Source organism: Miniopterus schreibersii (assembly GCF_964146895.1).
Source record: "Miniopterus schreibersii genome assembly, chromosome: 2".
NCBI classification, from domain to species: Eukaryota; Metazoa; Chordata; class Mammalia; order Chiroptera; family Miniopteridae; genus Miniopterus; species Miniopterus schreibersii.
The window spans coordinates 157254541-157273716 of NC_138102.1; the positions used below are offsets into that span (position 1 = coordinate 157254541).

General features: G+C 36.5%; 1 protein-coding gene across 2 annotated transcripts in view; it reads left to right on the top strand.

The window, feature by feature from the left end:
- SOX5 (SRY-box transcription factor 5) overlaps positions 1–19176 on the top strand; it is an 891887-nt gene that overhangs the window by 233915 nt on the left and 638796 nt on the right. For both annotated transcript variants that reach the window (XM_081129463.1, XM_081129465.1), the window contains exon 4: positions 10588–10684. The gene's annotated coding sequence lies outside the window, so the exon portion shown is untranslated. The remainder of the gene's footprint in view (positions 1–10587; positions 10685–19176) is intronic.

Sequence of the window (19176 nt, forward strand, 5' to 3'; positions counted from 1 at the left end):
TCCAAAAAGTATCTAGCAATTGAGTAACTGGAGGCTTTAAAAACAACAAATAAAGTTAAAATGGATGTTCATGATTTAAGTAATCACATATCTGACTTGTGATGTGATGTGTCTTTTACTAACTAAAAATACTTTGTGTTTTATTTAATAGATTCAACTTTGGTTAAAAAAATGAATATCCTTTCTCTATGTGATGTTAAAACCTTTTTAATAATGCAGAATTGCCGCAAATTTTCCTCCCTTTTAAATATTTAGCACTAGCCTTCCTTGCCTGAAATTGTATGAAAATATATGCCTGAACTTTGAGCAGTAGAATAATTTAGTCTCAGATTAGAATGGATTTTAAAAGCTAGATGATCCAGTATGCCATTCTATCCAGAAATCCTGTTCTCAGGCTCCTGAAAGGTGGTCCTACAGCCTCTGCTTGATCTTCTGGCTTTCCTCAGTATAGATTTTATTTGGAAGATTTTGCAGATGAGGAACCTGAGGCATATATTGTTTAAGTGGCTGTGTCCCAGATCCTTTGGGTAGTAAGTAGCAAAGCCAGAGAGTGGCCCATTATGTCTGAATCCAGAGCCCTTGCTTAACCCTAAAGCATTTAGCTTTGCTCCAACCAATTCTATTGCTCCATAACTCATTTTCAAAAAGTTACTTTTCAAAAAGCACTGAAATCTACCTCTCCATAACCCTGCCATCAAAACAAAAACAAAAATAAAACAGGACCTTGTTTTTTTTATATGGAGCAAGTGTCAATATATCTAGTTTATACTTTTGTAAATGTCAACCCTTAAAATATCTGATTGTACTAAATGATTGGCCCCTCCCCTACTCTTAAGTTTGATCTTTTTTAGGCAAATGTATCTTCTCCTCTTAATTGGACTTGATTGAGCACAGTTGTTATAACCACTATGTTTCCAGTTGACCTTTTCTGGGTGTTGAATACTTACCTAGTTCTCCAAGTATAAGATGGAAACCAGTTCTGGAACCAGTATTTGAAATATTGTCTTAACATCAGGCATTGGTTTTATCTAACTTTGATTTGGACACTATAATTATTAACTATATTCTCTTTTTTCACCGCCTCTTCTGGTTGTTTGCTTGCATTATGATTGCTGCCATTAAAAATTACAAAGATTTGTGAACTTTTCTTTTTTTTAGAATATAACTTTAGTGATTTCAGAGAGAGGAAGGGAGAGGGAGAGAGAGAGAAACACCAATGATGAGAGAGTTGTTATTGATCGGCTGCCTCCTGCACACCCCCTGCTGGGGATTGAGCCCGCAACCCGGGCATGTGCCCTGACCGGGAATCGAACCCCGATCTCCTGGATCCTAGGTCGATGCTCAACTGCTGAGCTGTGCCTGCCCGGGGCTTGTGAACTTTTCTTACAAGCAAATCTTTCTGTCTTGGTATTTTTACAAGACTTCATATTAAAGTAGGTTAAAGTTTCAGTTTGTGTAGTTAAGTCCATCATTTCAATTTAAAGATCATTTTATATTTTAAAATTTCTTCAGAGACCACACTTCACATTTGATAAGTATATATTCATCTAGCTATATGATTACTGCATAATTATTCAAGTGTTTTGGGTAAGATAAAATCATAAATATTATTTGTATCCTTTCCCATTAATTATTAAGCACATGTCTCTTTCAGGGAAATTTAATCTATATGTCTGATTCATAGTCCCATAATTTTTCAAAATGTAATTTTGTAAGAGCCATCTAACATCAGTCATTTTTATGGAGTGTTTGTGTGCGCGCGTGTGTGTGGTGTGTGTGTGTTCATTTCTAACTTAACAAGGACATGTTTTGTTATGAAAAAACAAATGCTTACATGTTAAACATATTTTATCTAAGACATAGACTTGGTTAGCAAGTCCCTGTCATCTACTATTGGAGAAATGTATTTCATTACAGATTTGGCTCCTTAAAATAGACTAGCAGATTCCCATGATACTAGGCACTGGGATATAATTTCTAGGAGCACCAGTAGGTCTCTGTTGCCCTTTCTTTGGCACACAGATTAAGAAAAGTCAATTAGAAAAACAGGATATCAGTAAACAGTTGACAAGAGATATGGACTTAGAATAGACTGATTGTCTGGTACATTAATGTATTATGAATATTATATGTAGGACCCATACTTCAGACATGGACCAGCATGCTTGCTTCCATGCTATTGAAAGTGTCCTGTACCTTAGTTTGCCTTAACCTGCTTCAAGGGAGCTATGAATATAGGATAAATAATAGTTCTGCATCTAGGTGATAAAAAGTAAAATAAAATATGCACTCTGTAGAGTGTTCATTTATGTATATGTTCAGGGACCAAGCAGAAAGATAGAAGCCACTGTGATTACTCGAAAAGGGGGCATGTAAGGTTGGGAAATTGTTACACATTGGCAAAAATAAATTGTGAAGTGGCAACCTAGAACTCAGAAACAAGAAGCTAATGCCACCCATATGCTGAGAGACATATGGGAGGGGGCACAGTTTTCAGGGCCACTGGATGAAAGCTGGAGCAAAGGAGGCCTGTGTGGCAGGAGGGGGAGTCACATGGAGATGGAGCTACTACCTGAGACACCTGGGGAAGTAGAGAAAGAGGGGGGGAAGTTCAAATAGCAGAAGGCTGACAGATGTTGATGCTTGGAGACTCTTGATGGGGGTCTGTTTTACTACTGTCTCTATTTTGTTTCAAATAGTAAGTGGAAGAGAGAGAGATAACCCAAATCACATGAGCACAAACACAGGCACACGTGCACCCCTGCACACACATATGTGCATCATGGTGCCCCATTGCCCCACACTCCAATCTCCTCTTTGTAGCTGAACTCTCCTGGAAGCTGAATGCCAGAGGAGCTTGGGAAACTTGACCACAAGAGCCAGAGCATGTCAGGGGTCGGCTGAGCAGGAAATGGGTAAAGAAAGGACCTAAAGCAAAGAGGCTGGCAGACCCTCCTCACCCAGGACACACGGGGCAGTGACCCCTCTCCTGCCATCTACACAAAGTCCTAGCCAGACATCTCTGTTGCTCTCCATGATTTTCTGAACCCCTCAAAGGTACCCTGTGTCCAAACCTAATTTTGTTGCTGTAAAAGTGGGATTGAGGACGCACGTTGTGATTATTTGATTATTACATGCATTCTCCATAGTAGACTATACAAGTATAAATTTTGGACAAACTCCAGATCTGTTGGAATATTCATAGTCTCAGTCTGAAATCCTTCCTTTGCATAGAGAGAGAGGAATCGAACCAGGAATGACGGTAATTAAAACTTTGGCCTCTTACGTAGCAACGGTGTTCAGCACACGTTTATTGCATTTAGTTGATAATAAGAAAAACCATACTTAAGTTTTTATAGGTTCAGCCATGAATACTGAAAATGAAAACAAAACATAGCCAAATGTGAGTGTGCTAGCTATGTAATTATTTGAATTAACATAGAAGATATTACTATCATATTTGGATTCATCTGTACTGATTTTGCATTAACAAGTAGCTACTTGGTTCTCAAAAATCTTTAATTCTAAAGAAGGTGGGGTTTAACACTAGAAATAACACTTTTCTAACCAGGAAAACTATAAAGCCTTGCCCAGGGCCATCCTGTATGGTCGTGCAGGTAACACATTTTTGAATGATCCACCTAAGAGCACATCTTTCTCTCATTCACACAAAGGTCCTTTTTATGTTGACGACAACCCCGATTTTCCAGCACTGATATTATTGGGGAAAATATTGCCAAGAGAAGTTTCATGGCCTTCCTGAAGGAAGTTTGACTTTTAGTATCCACATCAGGATTCTGAGAGGCCCCCTTGAAGAATAACTTGGCTCTGAGAAGGACAGAGCTACATGCAGGTTTGACGTGTTCAGGTTTGCCTACTTGCATTTAGGCCAAGAATACTTTATTTATCTTTACTGCTTTCTCATCAATCCTTTGTATAATAGTGAAACCTTTCATTATATTAAGATCAAGATGGGGATCACAAAATGTGTTTTTGTTCTCAAATGATTAATGTTATCGCAATTAGCTAGTTTATTAATATTGATAATAGGAAGAGAGCAAAGGGAAGTCAGACATTGTCAGCATGGTCACCTGGGAAGCTTCACCAGGAACCTACAGCTTCACACAGCATTGTTCCTCCAGGGGGATTAACGCCCCTCCCTCCCCCTCTCTGGTTCTGGATTGTTTCGGGGAGAAGGGAGAGATAGGCACGTGTGCAGTGAGGTCAGGGTGACATTGGGAAGGTGCTTGGCTGTCAGTCTAGTCTGGGGATCAGTGGGTTGGCTAGGGGGGGTGGAGCCACTGCATGCACATGAAATCTTGGAAGGTTAAAATCCCCAAACAGTTCCCTTCCTCCCCTTCTTGCTCCCCTTGCTCCGTGACCCACACTGCCCTGTGCTGGCCTGTTCTCTCTCCATAGGCATGTGGCCTTAAGCAGCCACATGGCCACATGCAGGATGCTGGACTGGACTGCATTTTAATGTGGAGCAGAAATTCTGGGCAGTCGCCTTAAGGCCTTAATTAAGATTCTGGCGCTGCTGAAGACAAGATTGGACTTCTTCCATGGCGAGATAGACAGAGATGGGACCTTGGAAAGGAACCCCCTTAATTTTACATCATTAAAAAGCTTTCAATGAAACCCCATCCTCCCATGGGGGCCTCAGAAATTCTTTTCCTCACAGCACCCCAAGAACTCCACTTCCACCAGTAGCATTAAAACTATGGTGTGTTTTCAGTGTCCATGTACTAATGTAACTTTGGGCTAATATGCAAATTAGTGTTGGTATATTTTATAGAAGCTAAAGTATTGTAATAACTTATTGTAAAGAAACTTATGTGAGGCCTGACAATTTAAGTTGTTTAATTATAATTTGACTTCTTTATACAAAGGCAAAACCATCTACACGTTGAGGAAGAGGTTTTTCAGTTGGGTCAGAATGGATGGGTTTTAAGGATCGGATGGCAGCATTAGGCTGTAGTGAAGCTTGCAGGTGCTGGCTTCACACTGGGTCAAAGCCCAGATGCAGCACTGTCCCAAGGAATTGACCAAGCTTCCTAACTTCCCTGTGCCTGTGTGCTATGACACGTTTTCTGTGAAAATCAAATGCAATGGATCTAAGTGTAAAGGTACATTGTAGATGGTACTAAAAACATCTCCTTTTCAAGTTCATTTTTGATTTAAAAACTATAAACTTTCCTCTAGCCAGTTAGGCTCAGTGGTTAGAGTGTCGGCCTGTGGACTGAAGGGTCCTGGGTTCAATTCCAGCGAAGGGCACATACCTCGGTTGCAGGTTCGATCCCTGGCCCCAGTTGGGGCACCTGCAGGAGGCAACCAATCGTTGTGTCTCTTTCACATCGATGTTTCTCTCTCTCTCCTTCTCTCCCTTCCACTCTCTCTGAAAAGCAATGGAGACAATATCCTCCCACGAGGATTAAAAAAATACAAACTTTTCCTAAGTTATTATTTGTTTTCATGTTCAAATTAGGAAACACTTTTGTTTCTAGGTTTTCTTACCCCATTGCCTCTTTCCTTATTAACCTCTTATCCCTCTATCCTTCATCCTGATCCTATTGATGAATTGTTCTAAGATAAGCATTTTTGATCCCAAACATCTGGGCGTGTAGATGTTTTGTGAGATGCTCCTTATTTCTTATTGTATATTCCTCATATTCCTAAAAATATCCTACTTATTGACCATGTATATTCCCTTTGTCTGAGGAAGACAATATTGGAAAACACCAACATGGCAATGTGCAGTGGATTAACGATTTGGTTGTGTCTCTGTAGCTCCTCCCAGCTTTAAAATTATTTGAAACTCTGAAATTGAAAGATCTGAAATTTGATAGGTGATCCATTTGAAATCACCTAGGAACACAGTTTTTCCCACACCCTCTCTGTGTGGGGGGGTGTGTGTGTGTTTACTCAACATGTGCATATTTTCTACTTGCCCCATCTGGCATCTGCTTGAGCACCAGTCTCGCTGGCTGTTCTATGTCAAGAGTACTTTAGCCCTTTCATTATGAAAGAGAAAGAAATGAAACAATATAAAAAAAGAAAATACCTCCACTATCCTCCACAGCCTCACTTTTTGTTTTGTTGTTTCTAAGCAAGTTTCTTGCCATTTATACCTTTGCATTTGCATTGCTTATTGATTGGCAATTTTAAAATTGTTTATTGTGCTCTTTTGTTTCACTGTTGAAGAGCTAAAACAAAAGCTACCAGGCCCTGCGAGGTATACATTTGCATGCGGTAAGCGTTGCCCGAGGAAAAAGTAATTGCTAATGCATATTTATGTGGCACAAATTTGCCATTTGTTTATGCATAAAATTATCAATAGTGCAGGGCGGCCCAGCCGTAGAAAATGGTGACCTTTTTAGCTTAATAAATAGAAATCAGCTGTTATTGTGAAGAGATCAGCCATTTATTCTGTGTTGAGGGACATTGCCGGGAAAATGCAGATTGGGGCTGGCAATATCATTAAATGGAAGGCCAGTGACCCTTTCCGTAGAGTCTATTATACTTTATCTAATAGGGGATAAATGACTCTGGTTGGCAAATGGAATAAAGAACAACAGTTTTTTTTTCTTCTTTTGAAATTGTAACTGTATGAATTTTCAGCCAGTGAAACTGAACAGGATATCTCATGCTGACCTGTTGCTAGAATTCTCTCAAAAATATGTTTTAAAGTTGCTTTTTCTATTCACTATTTTATGACTATTTCAGTTTGTACTCATTGAAAGAAAGGAAGTCAAGTGATATTTCCGGGAAATAGGTCTTCCTTTAAATTTTTACTTTCTTTTGATTTTTTTTGCCATACTTTTTTTCTTTGCATTGCCGATATCTTTGCATTTTACAGGGTGGCTCTATATTTGACGCTTAAAAATATTGAAGGTAGATGAAGAGATTATGAAAATAAAGTTCTCAATAGATTGTAAACTGAGGTGTTTTGTTGTTGTTGGACTAAGCATAATACTTGGTTTTTGAAATAAGTATCTGTGCCCTTTGCATTAAAGAATATCCAGCCCTGGCTGGTGTGAGTTGGTTGGGTGTCCTTTGTGCACTGAAGGTTGTTGGTTCGATTCCCAGTCAGGTTGCTGGTTGGATGCTGAGGTTGCAGGCTCTGTCCCCATTAGCGGCCTGCAGGAGGCAAGGGATTGATGTTGCACTCTCACATCAATTTTTTTTTTCTCTCCCACTCCCTTCCTCTCTCTCAAAAAATCAATAAACTGTTCTTTAAAAAAAAAAAGAATATTCTGAAAATTGAAAACCTCATAGGCATATTGTCTTAATATGTAAAAACCCGACAGATGCCATGTATCTTTTTGGATTGTCACTCGGATGCCTCTGATAGATGAAACGCCCTTGCTCTCCCCAGAGCTCGTCTGGGATTGGTTTAATGTGGTCTCATCTCACACTGCATTTATTTGACTAATATCTCTTTGGGGTGTTAGTGAACATTTCTACCTTTAAGGGTTTTTTTTTTACCTGCTTCTCATTTGTTACAGAATTCACTGTTAAATGGAAGTTGTGTTTGTTTTTTTTGTTTTTTTTAATATATCTTTATTGATCGCAGAGAGAGGAAGGGAGAGGGAGAGAGCTGAAACATGAATCATGAGAGTCATTGATCGGCTGCCTCCTGCACGCCCCCGATTGGGGATTGAACTGGCAACCGGGCCTGTGCCCTGACCGGGAATCGAACCCTGATCTCCTGGATCCTAGGTCGATGCTCAACTGCTGAGCCAGGTTTCCAGTCAGGTTGCAGGCTGTGTCCTGCCTGGCTGGGCTTTGTTTTTTTTAAATACCATTATGTAATATTGGATGCACTCAAAATCTTATCTAAGATTTTGTGAAACAAAATAAGGAAACAGAGACCTGCAAGCGCACCTCGGAGCACGCGAAGCTCTTTGAAGCTACCTGCGTGCTCCTCCCTGATCGTGTCAGGCTTAACGCTTCTAGACAGTGGCCGGTGGTCTTTCCCTGCGCTGCACGTTGGCCCTGCAGCTCCTTCTGCAGGCGTCACCAGAGTGACTGAGTAACCTTTTCCTGGCGGAAATGAGTCTGTGGTCCCTTTTCAAAGCAGAGGGTGTAAATAGGATCCAGACACCGGGGTACATTAGTCCATCAAATGAATATATTTTTTCTGTCATTTATAAGGTATCGATTTTAGGTCCATTAGATTCACAGTCCCTAGTGAGAGGACAAAACCCAGTGATTTAATGGGTAGGTTGGAATTCCAGAGGAGGAGCAGCGGTGATTAACCCCTTCTTCCGAAGCCCCAGCCCCTTATGTCATATCTGCAAGCAGCTGAGAAGGGGCCTGGGGTGGGGAGGGCAGAGCAGCGTGTCTTCCCTGCACTTTACAAGGGACCTCGAGACAAATTTCAACCAGACTATTACTGTGTCTCCGAAGGTGATAGAACAGATTATTCTGGGTTGATATGAGTTGCCGAGATTATTTGTTATAAGGTGGTTTTGAAGTTAATGAATACATTTTATTTTTATAAAACCAAAGTGAATTTATTTAGAGAGGTTTACTAAATTAAGATGTTGTTTATAGAGGTTATAGGATATGAAGGAATCAAGTTTAGATTTTAAAAAAATATATATCTTTATTGATTTCAGAGAGAGGAAAGGAGAGGGAGAGAGGGAGAGGGAGATAGAAACATCAATGACGAGAGAACCGTCGCTGATCGGCTGCCTCCTGCACACCCCCGACTGGGGACTGAGCCCCAGTCCGGGCCTGTGCCCTGACCGGGAAAGAACCGGAATCAAATCATGATCTCCTGGATCCTAGGTCGATGCTCAACTGCTGAGCCACGTCCAGCTGGGCAGATTTTTTTTTTTTTTTAAGAGATAAGATTCTTTTCCCAACTCTAAGAAAAGAAAGTTCCTTAGTGTCATGTCAGCTCTGTCCTTTCTTAGGTAAGTTTTAAGTGCTATTGGTGAGAATGGCCATCACCATAATTTTTAAAATAGGGTGTTTTCTGTTCTATAAATACATAGAAAATTATTATTTTAAACTAGCATCTTTTGGGGGGGGGCTCTTTTCTGATAAGAGGATGATTGAAATATCCTTTTATTTCCATGTAAATTCAGGTTAAGAGCACTAATAATAATTCTAGTCAATTTTACCCAACAAATGTTGGTAGCACCTAAAACAAATTTTCCCTTAGGCTGCTTTGGCAGTTCCATCTTTATTCTTATATATAAAAATAAACATAATATAGATCAGAAATTTTTTAAAATTCTTATATTTTCAATCTTCTGACATGCTGAAATGTTATAGTTGAAAAGTATGCCAACTGCAATCTATCTCAAAACTTGACCTGATGTAAAGATTGTGGAATCAAACAAATTTTTTAGAATTTTATATTTTAAGTTTTTTTAGTTCCGTGACTAAAATATAAAAATACAGGCTCCCTCTTGTGGGTAAATTACCACCTGTGTATTTCTGTGTTGCCCACATACAGGATATGGCACAACTTTTCTGTTTCACTTTTAAGTAAATTCTATTGCAGACATTTCAATGCACAGAAAAAAAGTAGAGTTTGGGGTGCGTTTTTAAGCAAAAATTCTAATGAAAATAGGTGTTTTTAAATTGGCAGATAACCTTTATTTTACTGTGGCAACATGATTTCTGATGTTCAAAATTTTTAATAGTGTTTGTCACTTTGGAATCCCCCTGATGGAGGAATCGGCGAGGTAATGAAATAATGTGCAGTGCTTGCTTTGTCTGCATGGGGGTGTGGGGATTTCTGTAAATATTACCCCGTGTTCTGACACTGGGCTGGAATGACATTCCTCCCTCAGTCATGCTGCAGACGGACACTGTGGTCACAGAACATCTCAAACACCGTGGGCCTTGCGATCAAAGCTGAGCAAGCTGCGGGGTGGGGAGAGTGGAGGCCGAAGCCCCCCTCGCTCCCCGTGTGGGGCGCTGAGCAGGTGGAGGCCGAGCGGGGCCCAGGCTGCGCGCCCACCGCGTTCCCTGCTCTGGAGCCCGAGGCTCGGGAACCTCTGTCCAGTCCCGGGAAGCGGGGCCGAGCCAGGGCTTATTCACGCCCCCAGGCGGCCAGAGCAGGCTTCTGAAGCTGAGCGGGGCAGCACAGGGGTCTCCGGAGGAAGGGGGATTTAGAGGTAGCTGGGCCACTCCCGCTAAACAGCTATGAGTTGACCGTCGCTGTCATATATTCGAATGGACTCCAGTAAGGGACCTGTGAGGACCCCTGAGGCTCTGTCATAAATCATTTTAAGAAATAAGAATTTTCCTGGCCTAAAGTGTCTGCAGGGTGTTTACATGAAAATTAGACAAAATGAACAACTTCTAAGGGGATTAACACACCTGTACATTTTTAGATTAACTCTGGTGGCCTTATGTCAAATTAATACCTCTTTTTCCATGAACAATGACTTTACTATACATTTTTATATCCACTTATATATATATATATATATATATACATATATATATATATATATAAATTTATTTTGAAATGCTTAGCTTTCTCCTGCTTCCAAAAGTCATATGTTGATATATTTACTATAAAAGAAATATGCGCTGTTAATAGTTTAATTTTATTTTTTCTAGCATTCCTTTTGCTGATGACACGATTCCTGTTTGAATCTGTTGACAAGATTCTGAAAGCTGAACAGAGGATTTTGGCTCTGCACTGGGCAGGAAAAAGGTATATTCATAAGAAACGCAATACGTACCTTTGAAAAATCAATTACTGTATTTGCTACTTTCCAAAAATGGAAGCTTATATGCCTTCTCTTATTTTTAATTTATAAGTAAAGTTTATGACACATGCATATAAAACTATAGTTCATAGTTTTTTTATGTTCCAATGACAACTGAATCTGGAATTATGATTTTGAAACTCATTATAAAGGTAATGATGGCAACATGCTCTTCATTTTCTCAGTGAGAGAGACTTTTTTCTTGAAGCTGGAAAGGCTTTTTATTTCCATTGAAAAATATGTTTTAAAACTGTTGTTGCTGCTTTGTGGTTGCTGCTGCAAAAGAAATATTTTGGGTCACAACAAGTAGATCACACATTTTTCAAAAATTTCCATAGGCTATTACGTATTCCAGGGTATGCTTTCAAAAACACACAAGGGTAATTTTGCTGAGGCCAGACAGATACATTTCAATTCACTTGACAGGAAAATGTGTGGGCATCTATCTGTGTATGCATTTATGAAATGCTTATTTGTTTTTTTCAAAAAAAAGTTTTACTCTTGGGAATGGGAACTGAAGGTTTGACCGCAGACCTAGAGTTGAAAATCCTCTGATCCCATGGCTGACTAACTGTCACGGGGTGGCAGCCGCAAAATTTGGAGTAAGGGATTCTGTCGTTCTGAAGAGGTTTATTTCTAGTAAGATGGAAAAGGCATTCTCTTTCGATTCCTGAAATGAATAATGAAAGAGTAAGTGGTCTTCTCACGAGGTGAACTAAAACTTATTTGTTCACTAATCCACCCTTAAAGTCATACGGTTAATATTTCTAGAACTTCAATATATACATTTATTGGTGAAAACCCTTAGAAACAATGGTGGTTTTTACATTCTTTAAGAACTAAATTGTTACAAATCTAAATAACTTTAAAAGTATTTATAAATAAGACTTCATGTAGTCACAGACAAATAAAATATAATGTGCAGGAAGACATGGTGAGTGATGGATTTTATGCTAATAGAAGTGGAATAAGTCACAAATTAATGTTGCAAATATGGAACTTGTAAGATTTTATAAATAAAACCACCAGTGTAAGTAAAAGTAAAAGGCAAATCACAAACTGGGACTAACTTCTAATAAGTAGGAAAAACATTACATGTAAGGAACTGTTATTGTATTATAAGAAAGACACTAACATCGTAATTTAAAAGATAAGACATAAGAATAAATTATTACTAAGAAATGTAATTCAAATACAAAAAGCTAACAAAAGAAATGCAAAGTTACTATCTATCTAGTAAGTAGTTACTATTACTATCTAACTTGTAAAATGTGGTTTGGAATGACAATGTTGTAACCAGAATGTGGGGAGATGGGTTCTTTTAATAATGTTGGAAAATGGTTATATTTGCTCAGCTTTCCACGAAGTGATTTGGGCATCTCTGTTAAGAGCCTTAAATGTTTTGAAAGCATTCTATGCAACATTTTCACTCTGCTCATTTGGAAAACATTTGATTGCAAGTTATCCACAATAGTACTAAAAAGATAGAACTTGATATTTCTTTGATGTGAGGTCCGTATGGGCAGTTCAGAGTGACCGGATGGCTCCACAGTTGCCAGGGACCCAGATCCTTCATCTTTTGCTGTGTTACTCTGAACGCATCACTTTTACCTAGTGTCTTGGGATATCCAGTGTTGGCACACTGGCAATTATATTCATATTCTAGTAACAGAAAGGAAATATTTCTAGAAGATCATGCTTTCTCCCTGTAAGGACATCTTCTGTAAGGTGTCCACACTCCTTCCACTTACCTTCCCTTGGCTAGAACATAGTCGCATGACCATGCCACACTGCGAAAGAGGCTGGGAAATGTAGTTTTTATTTTGGAATATAAATGTGGGGGAGTTATTAAGTGAAATAATAAGAGAACAGATATTAGAGCCTAAGTAACAGTATCTGGTAATTTCATTCCCAAGAAATTAACTTAATGAAACAATTAAAGGAGATAAAATTTATTATGTAAATATGTTAAGTTTCATATATTTATAATGGGAGAAATTTGAGATTGACTAACCTGTCTAACAATAGTGTAGTGATTAGATAAATTTGGGTACTTTCATATTATAGGATATTATGCCGTTCTGATTCAGAATTTTTTATAAATAATTTTTAAAGTAGTCTGTTACTTTAGCATAGTGAGTTTCAACATTTTTCACCTCACAGCACACATAAGCTAATTACAAAGATTTTGTGACACATCAAAAAATATATTTTTTGCCAATCTGAAAAAAAATAGGTATACTTTTGATTCATTTACACTGGACAGCTAATGTGTTGGCTGTTGTTATTTTTTTATTTGACAATCTAAGGACTGTTGTCATTTTTTTAAATTTCACAATCTAAACAGTCAGGTATTGCGTGTTTTAAAAATTCTTGTGGCACACCAGCTGAAAATCACTGCTTTAGAATATTAAAGGAGTGAGAATTTAAGTGAAAGCTAAGTGAAAAATCACAAATACGTAGCAAACTGTGAGAAATTCTTTGCAGACATTAGAGGAGAGCATTTTCCCCCTGAACCTAAGCTGATTTCACTGTTTGGAACTTGTAAGAGAAACATAATGTTGAGGAGCACCGGCGTTGGAGACACGGTGTTTGGGTTCAGCTTGTCACTGTACTTAGGCCTGTCTGTTGGTGGGGACGTTCCTTAACCACTGACCCCCCGTGTGTGAGACCTAAATAATGGAATTCACCGTATCATGCAAATACTTACCATGTGAACACTGGTGTAGCTACACTAACGTCTACAAAATAGATTTTAGAGCCCAAACCATTACTGAAGATACTCACTTTATAACTGATTAAAATTTCAATTAAATAGGAAGATAGAATAATTTTTTATCTAAATGCCCCTAAAAACATAAACTTAAAGAAGCATTAAGGAGACATTGACAGACCAGCAAGGAGAGGTAAACAGATCCACAGTAGCTGTGGATATTATCTCACTTCTTTCAGCAACAGATGGAATTAAATAGACAAAGTCAGTAAGGAAGTAGTTGAAAGACAAGATTAAGAAACTTGACCTGATAGACATATATAAAATCTTGCACACATTTACAAAATTCACATTATTTTGAAGGACACATGGAACAGATATAAAAATTAGTGGTTCTGAACAATCTCAAAGAATTGGAATCATAATAAGTTAAGCTGCAAAAGAATAACAAACATATAGCTAGAAAAAGTTTCAAAATTAAAAAGAAATCACAAAAATTATAAATATTTTAGGCTAAATAAAAGTGCATGTTCTGCATATCACAATTGTATAATGCCTGAAAGATGTATTCACTGGAAAATTATGCCTTAACTAAATGTATTAGGAAAAAGAAAGAGTAAAATTAATAGGCCAAGAATTAATTCCAAAAAGATCAACAAAGTAACCTTAAAGTAGAAGAGGGAAGAAATGAAAGTAGGAGCAGAATTAATGAAGTGAAGGGGAAGACAAAGAAAGTGAAAAATCGGTTGTTGCCGATGACGAATGTGTCTTCCAAACCCCTGATGAGACTGAGCCAGAGAGCAAGTGACAGAGGGCAAGTAACTATTATTAGGAATGACAAAGGCCAAGGTAGTAAAGCCAAATAAAGAAATAAAGTTAATAGGATTAAGAAAGAAACAACCAATTATCATTATGGGCAGATGATATGAGTTAATAATAGCATTTAGTAAGGTTGTACATATACTGAAATCAACTATATTTCCATGTATCAATATAGTAATGTGGAATAGTCATTTGATAAAATATGCAGTGATGAAAATGGATACATTTTAGTGACCTAATTAATAGTAAGTGGAAAAAAGCAAAGACATAAGAATACATACAGGATGTTTCAGGCAAACAATTATATTGCTCAGAGATGCATTGCAGATGGTAAAGCTATAAAGAAATGCAAGAAAATACTACTAAAAGAGCCAGGGAGTGCTGATCTCTGGGAATTAAGGAAAAGGCTGAGCCCAGGGAGGGATTTGGGTCAGAGCACTTCTCACCCAAGGGAGAGAGTCGGTAATGTCCTGTGTGATGGATACATGGGTGCGTGCTTTCTTACCATTTGTTAAACTGTATGTATTGTATACATATATTTCATAATAATAAGTGTTAAAATAAAACAGCAAATAGTTATGACAAGTTTTATTTCTTTAGAGGTGTGTTATGTTTTATGAGGGAGAAACATGGTTGCAAATAGTATAAATTAAACAGCTACAGCTTTCAAAATTAGGTAAAATAATTTAAGATGCTTGTAAAGAATTTTCCACATTGGAAATGAAGAATAATAATTGGAAATGAAGGCCATTCAAATAATCATTTATTTTTTCCAGTATTATTTTTAAAAGAAACCTAATACAGAATATCAAGTATTGCTAGAATGTTTTCAGAACTATAAAATTATGAATGTTTTGTTTGTGTGCATATTGAAATACAACATCATATTAAAATATCCTTTGCATATATCAACAATATGCACAAAAAGGCTTAGTTGAATATCAGATTTAATATTGCATTGAACAAAAGTAACACAACAAAAATAAGTACTTCACATAGGTATTGTAAATCTAAGGTTTTGCAGAGGTAAATTGAGGGTATTGGTTATTTATACCATTGGTGGCAGTTATTTTTGTTTTGCTTATCTCCTTCTGTGGTAACATTCTTTTAAAATGTCACTGCATTCACAGTTATTTGCTTTAACCATTTAGCCAGTTAATAATTTGTGATCCTAGGTAGTTGTTTTTTATACACACCTTTTGGTCACCTTTCTCTTTTACTTGCAAATGAGCAAGCTCTTTGCTCTAACTATTTATCAAATCCAATCCTTTTTGTTTTCTCATTCACCCTAATCTAGAAGTAAAATACTTTATTGCTTGAAAAAGAAAAATAATCCCAATATATTGTAAATTGTCAAGTGAGTTCTTTATAATTAAAGATTACTCTGCAATATACAATTTTTAAGGCATTTATCTCGACAGGGTTCACTGGCCTTTGAGAATGAGCCACTTTGTTGACAAATCTATCATCTAAATTGTGCAACATTAATGAGAACTCTGAGCAGCACACTTTTACATTTTAATGTGGGTGGCAGTTGGAGGGGGGATACAGCACCGAAACAAAATACGGAGCGTGATTGAAGCTGATTTTGAAAAGGTCTCCACCTGTGGATAAAAATGTGCATTACTCCCAACATAATAATTAACGAGACTTGAAAGGCCATGGCAAAATCCAGTGACCCTCTGAAATCAAAACCCCGGTTATTACAACACCATGCAAAACAAGCAAACAAAAAGAAACAGGAAAAAAGGAGGCACTGTTATACACAGTTACACAGATACAGGGCTTGTGATGCTTTATCCCTGTGCAAATAATTGCCCACGCTCTATACCGTAATCCAGAGTTCCTTAGAAACATACGGTAGAACTGATTCCTAAAAGTAAGGTCTTTGATTTGAATCCCTTGTTTCTTCATTAATAACTTATTATGTGATCCTATATTTCCTGGGTAGCATAAAATTCCATACCTCATTCTTTCCCATATCCCTTATAAATCATGGTAGATCATCTTTTATTGCTACACTCAATCTCTTGAGTAGATGATGCCTTTTTAGATATACTTTCAGCTTAGTTTTCTCAAGTGAATGAAACATTATAGGCAAAAGCACCATGAATAGCAGGCCGAAGGAATATTTAAATCGAATAGCTTTATACTCTTTATAATTTTTCTTAATTCAAAATTATTTGTTTAAATGCCTGATCATATTTGTCTTCATGCTCCACCTACAAATATCAAATATCCATCTGAATAGTTTAGCATAAAGTTAGTCTTATTTTTCAGGGCGTACCAAGTGTATGTACATATGCACTGGGGGGATTTTATTAGCACAATTTGAATTGCAGAGTTCATTTTGAAATGTAACATGAGTAAGATAATGCAATTAAGTAGAGATGCTCCATTGTACTGGTCTTGGAAGGAGATCTTGCTACTTGAGTAGCCAATGCTAATCCACTTGAAACAGCTCTAAAAACACAAGCCTGGCAGAAAATAATGGTCTATGTAGAATTCCTTTCACTTTCAGCTTCTTGATTGATAAAGAATAATGAGTGAGCATTTAAAAGTTATAGGAAAATTAGAATTTTATTACTTTATAAAAGTCAGATGATCATATGTGTCTTAATAACGTAATAATAACTGCTTGAGGATTGTTTTCTTATTCAGCAATTGTAATTAGGAGGATTTTTCCTTCCAAATAAAATTATGCGTGAACTGCTGACCAGAAATCTTTAAAATAATGTATATGAGCGAGCAATGGATTAATTTTGCATCTTTCTTTAGACTACTAAGCAACAAAGAAGCAGTTATAACAATAATAATTTAATTTGAGAAAAAACCTTGAACACAAAGTGTCTCCATAAAACTTTTTGCATAATTAGGTTATACATATTCTCAATGGAAGAAGCCTTGCCTATAGTCACATTCTGTAAATGAAAATACATTTTGCATAAATTGGTGGACTTGAACTGCTGAGATTCATTTTAAAATGTAATAAATATTTACTAATTTTTAAAGTAATTATGAACTGTGATGTTTATTTTCTTAGAAAATTATGTATCTATGCATCTTTTAGTAGACAATTAAAAAAACTTGTATTTTATAATAAACAATTTGTGTTGTATAATATGGCATGTCATGCCATAATATAATGTAATGTAACAGAATATAAACATGATGTTAGACCTGTAATTAGGGAATTTCATTCCCTCTTAAAATGGGAAAGCTTTTTCATACAAGTGTAATTTTAGGCATTTTAAATCTGTGTGAAAGAAATGGTTATAGGAAAATTTTCTAAGTGTTTAGAAACAAGTTAAATTTCTATACTATTGTCAATATAAATTCTAGAAGGATTAAAGGTTTAAATTCTTAATAAAAGAATTCATAAGAGTATTAAGAGATAGTGTTGGTGAATATTTATATAAGTTGAAGGTAGGATTGAAAGTTTTTAACCATTATATCAAGGCAAATCACTAAAGAAAATTTTTTCTTTAAAAAATGTAAAGCAATAAATGTAAAAGCTGCTTTGAATCTTAAATTATGACGAACAAATGAGGAACAGAGAGATACATTGGTAATATATTAGGTTTAACTATATAAATTGCCATTTTTGTGAAAACTGCCAGACTTTTGGCAATTTCATATGTTCAATGTACATAACTGAAATATAACTTAAACTGCTTACAAATTAACAGAAAAGTAGAGAGATAATTTGAGTAGTCAATTAATAGGAGGGAATCAAAAGAGAATTAAACATAAAATAGTTGATTTTTGTAAGAATTCAAGAAATGCACGTTAATTATGAGATCCTAGTTCATTTAGCAGGTTGACAAAGATTTAAAATGCCACAATAACCAATGCCGAAGAGATTGAATTGAGATGAGGCTTCTCATTTACTGTGGCTAATACTATCACTTGTATTACTGTACCACAGTATAATTTATTTTATACAGTGCACATTAAAATTTGTTTTAATGTTGATCTTGTGCTTTTTGGAAATTACCTAATGTTTTATATATGTGTTTATAGTAACACAAAATTGAAAACAACCTATATAATAAAAAAATGGGGTCTAGGTTAAAAAAATTGGGGTTTTTATGTAGTATGGGATATTAATTTTATTTTAAAATGATGTTTCAATGACAGGGGAAACCAGAACCTTGTAAACATTCAAGAAATATACACACACACACAAAACACACACATATACGCAGATGTGCATGCATAGTACTGGAAGAATATATACAAAATGCTAAAAGACTAATAGACTGCACAATTATGGCTGATTTAATTTTTTTCCCTTTTTGATTATACCTTTCTTTAATGAGCATATATTATTTTTATCCTATGGAAAAATGGATGTTAATTTTTAAACTTTAAACATCAATGTAGTAATCCATACATCAAGGAGCTTTTCCCCTATGTTTCCTTCTAGGAGTTTTATGGTTTCGGCTCTCATGTTTGCCTTTAATCCACTTTGAATTAGTTTTTGTGAGTGGTATAAAAAGGAGTCCAACTTAATTCTGCATATAGTTATCCAGTTTTCCCAACACTGTTTGTTGAAAGGGACCATCCTTTACTCATTGAGTATCATTGGCTCCTTTGTCAAGTTTTAATTGACCATATACTCTATGTAAGTGTTATTTCTGGACTCCCAATTCTGTTCCATTGGTCTATGTGTTTGTTTTTATGCTAGTACCTTACTGTTTTGATTATAATAGCTTTGTAGCATTGTTTGAAATCAGGAAGTTTGATGCCTTCAACTTTCTTGTCTTTCTCAGCATTGTTTTGGCTTTTGGGGGTCTTTTGTGGTTCCATATGAATTTTAAAATGTTATTTTCCTGTGAGAAATGCAATTGGAATTTTGATAGGGAATGTATTAGTGATCCATACATAGGTGGTTTTTTT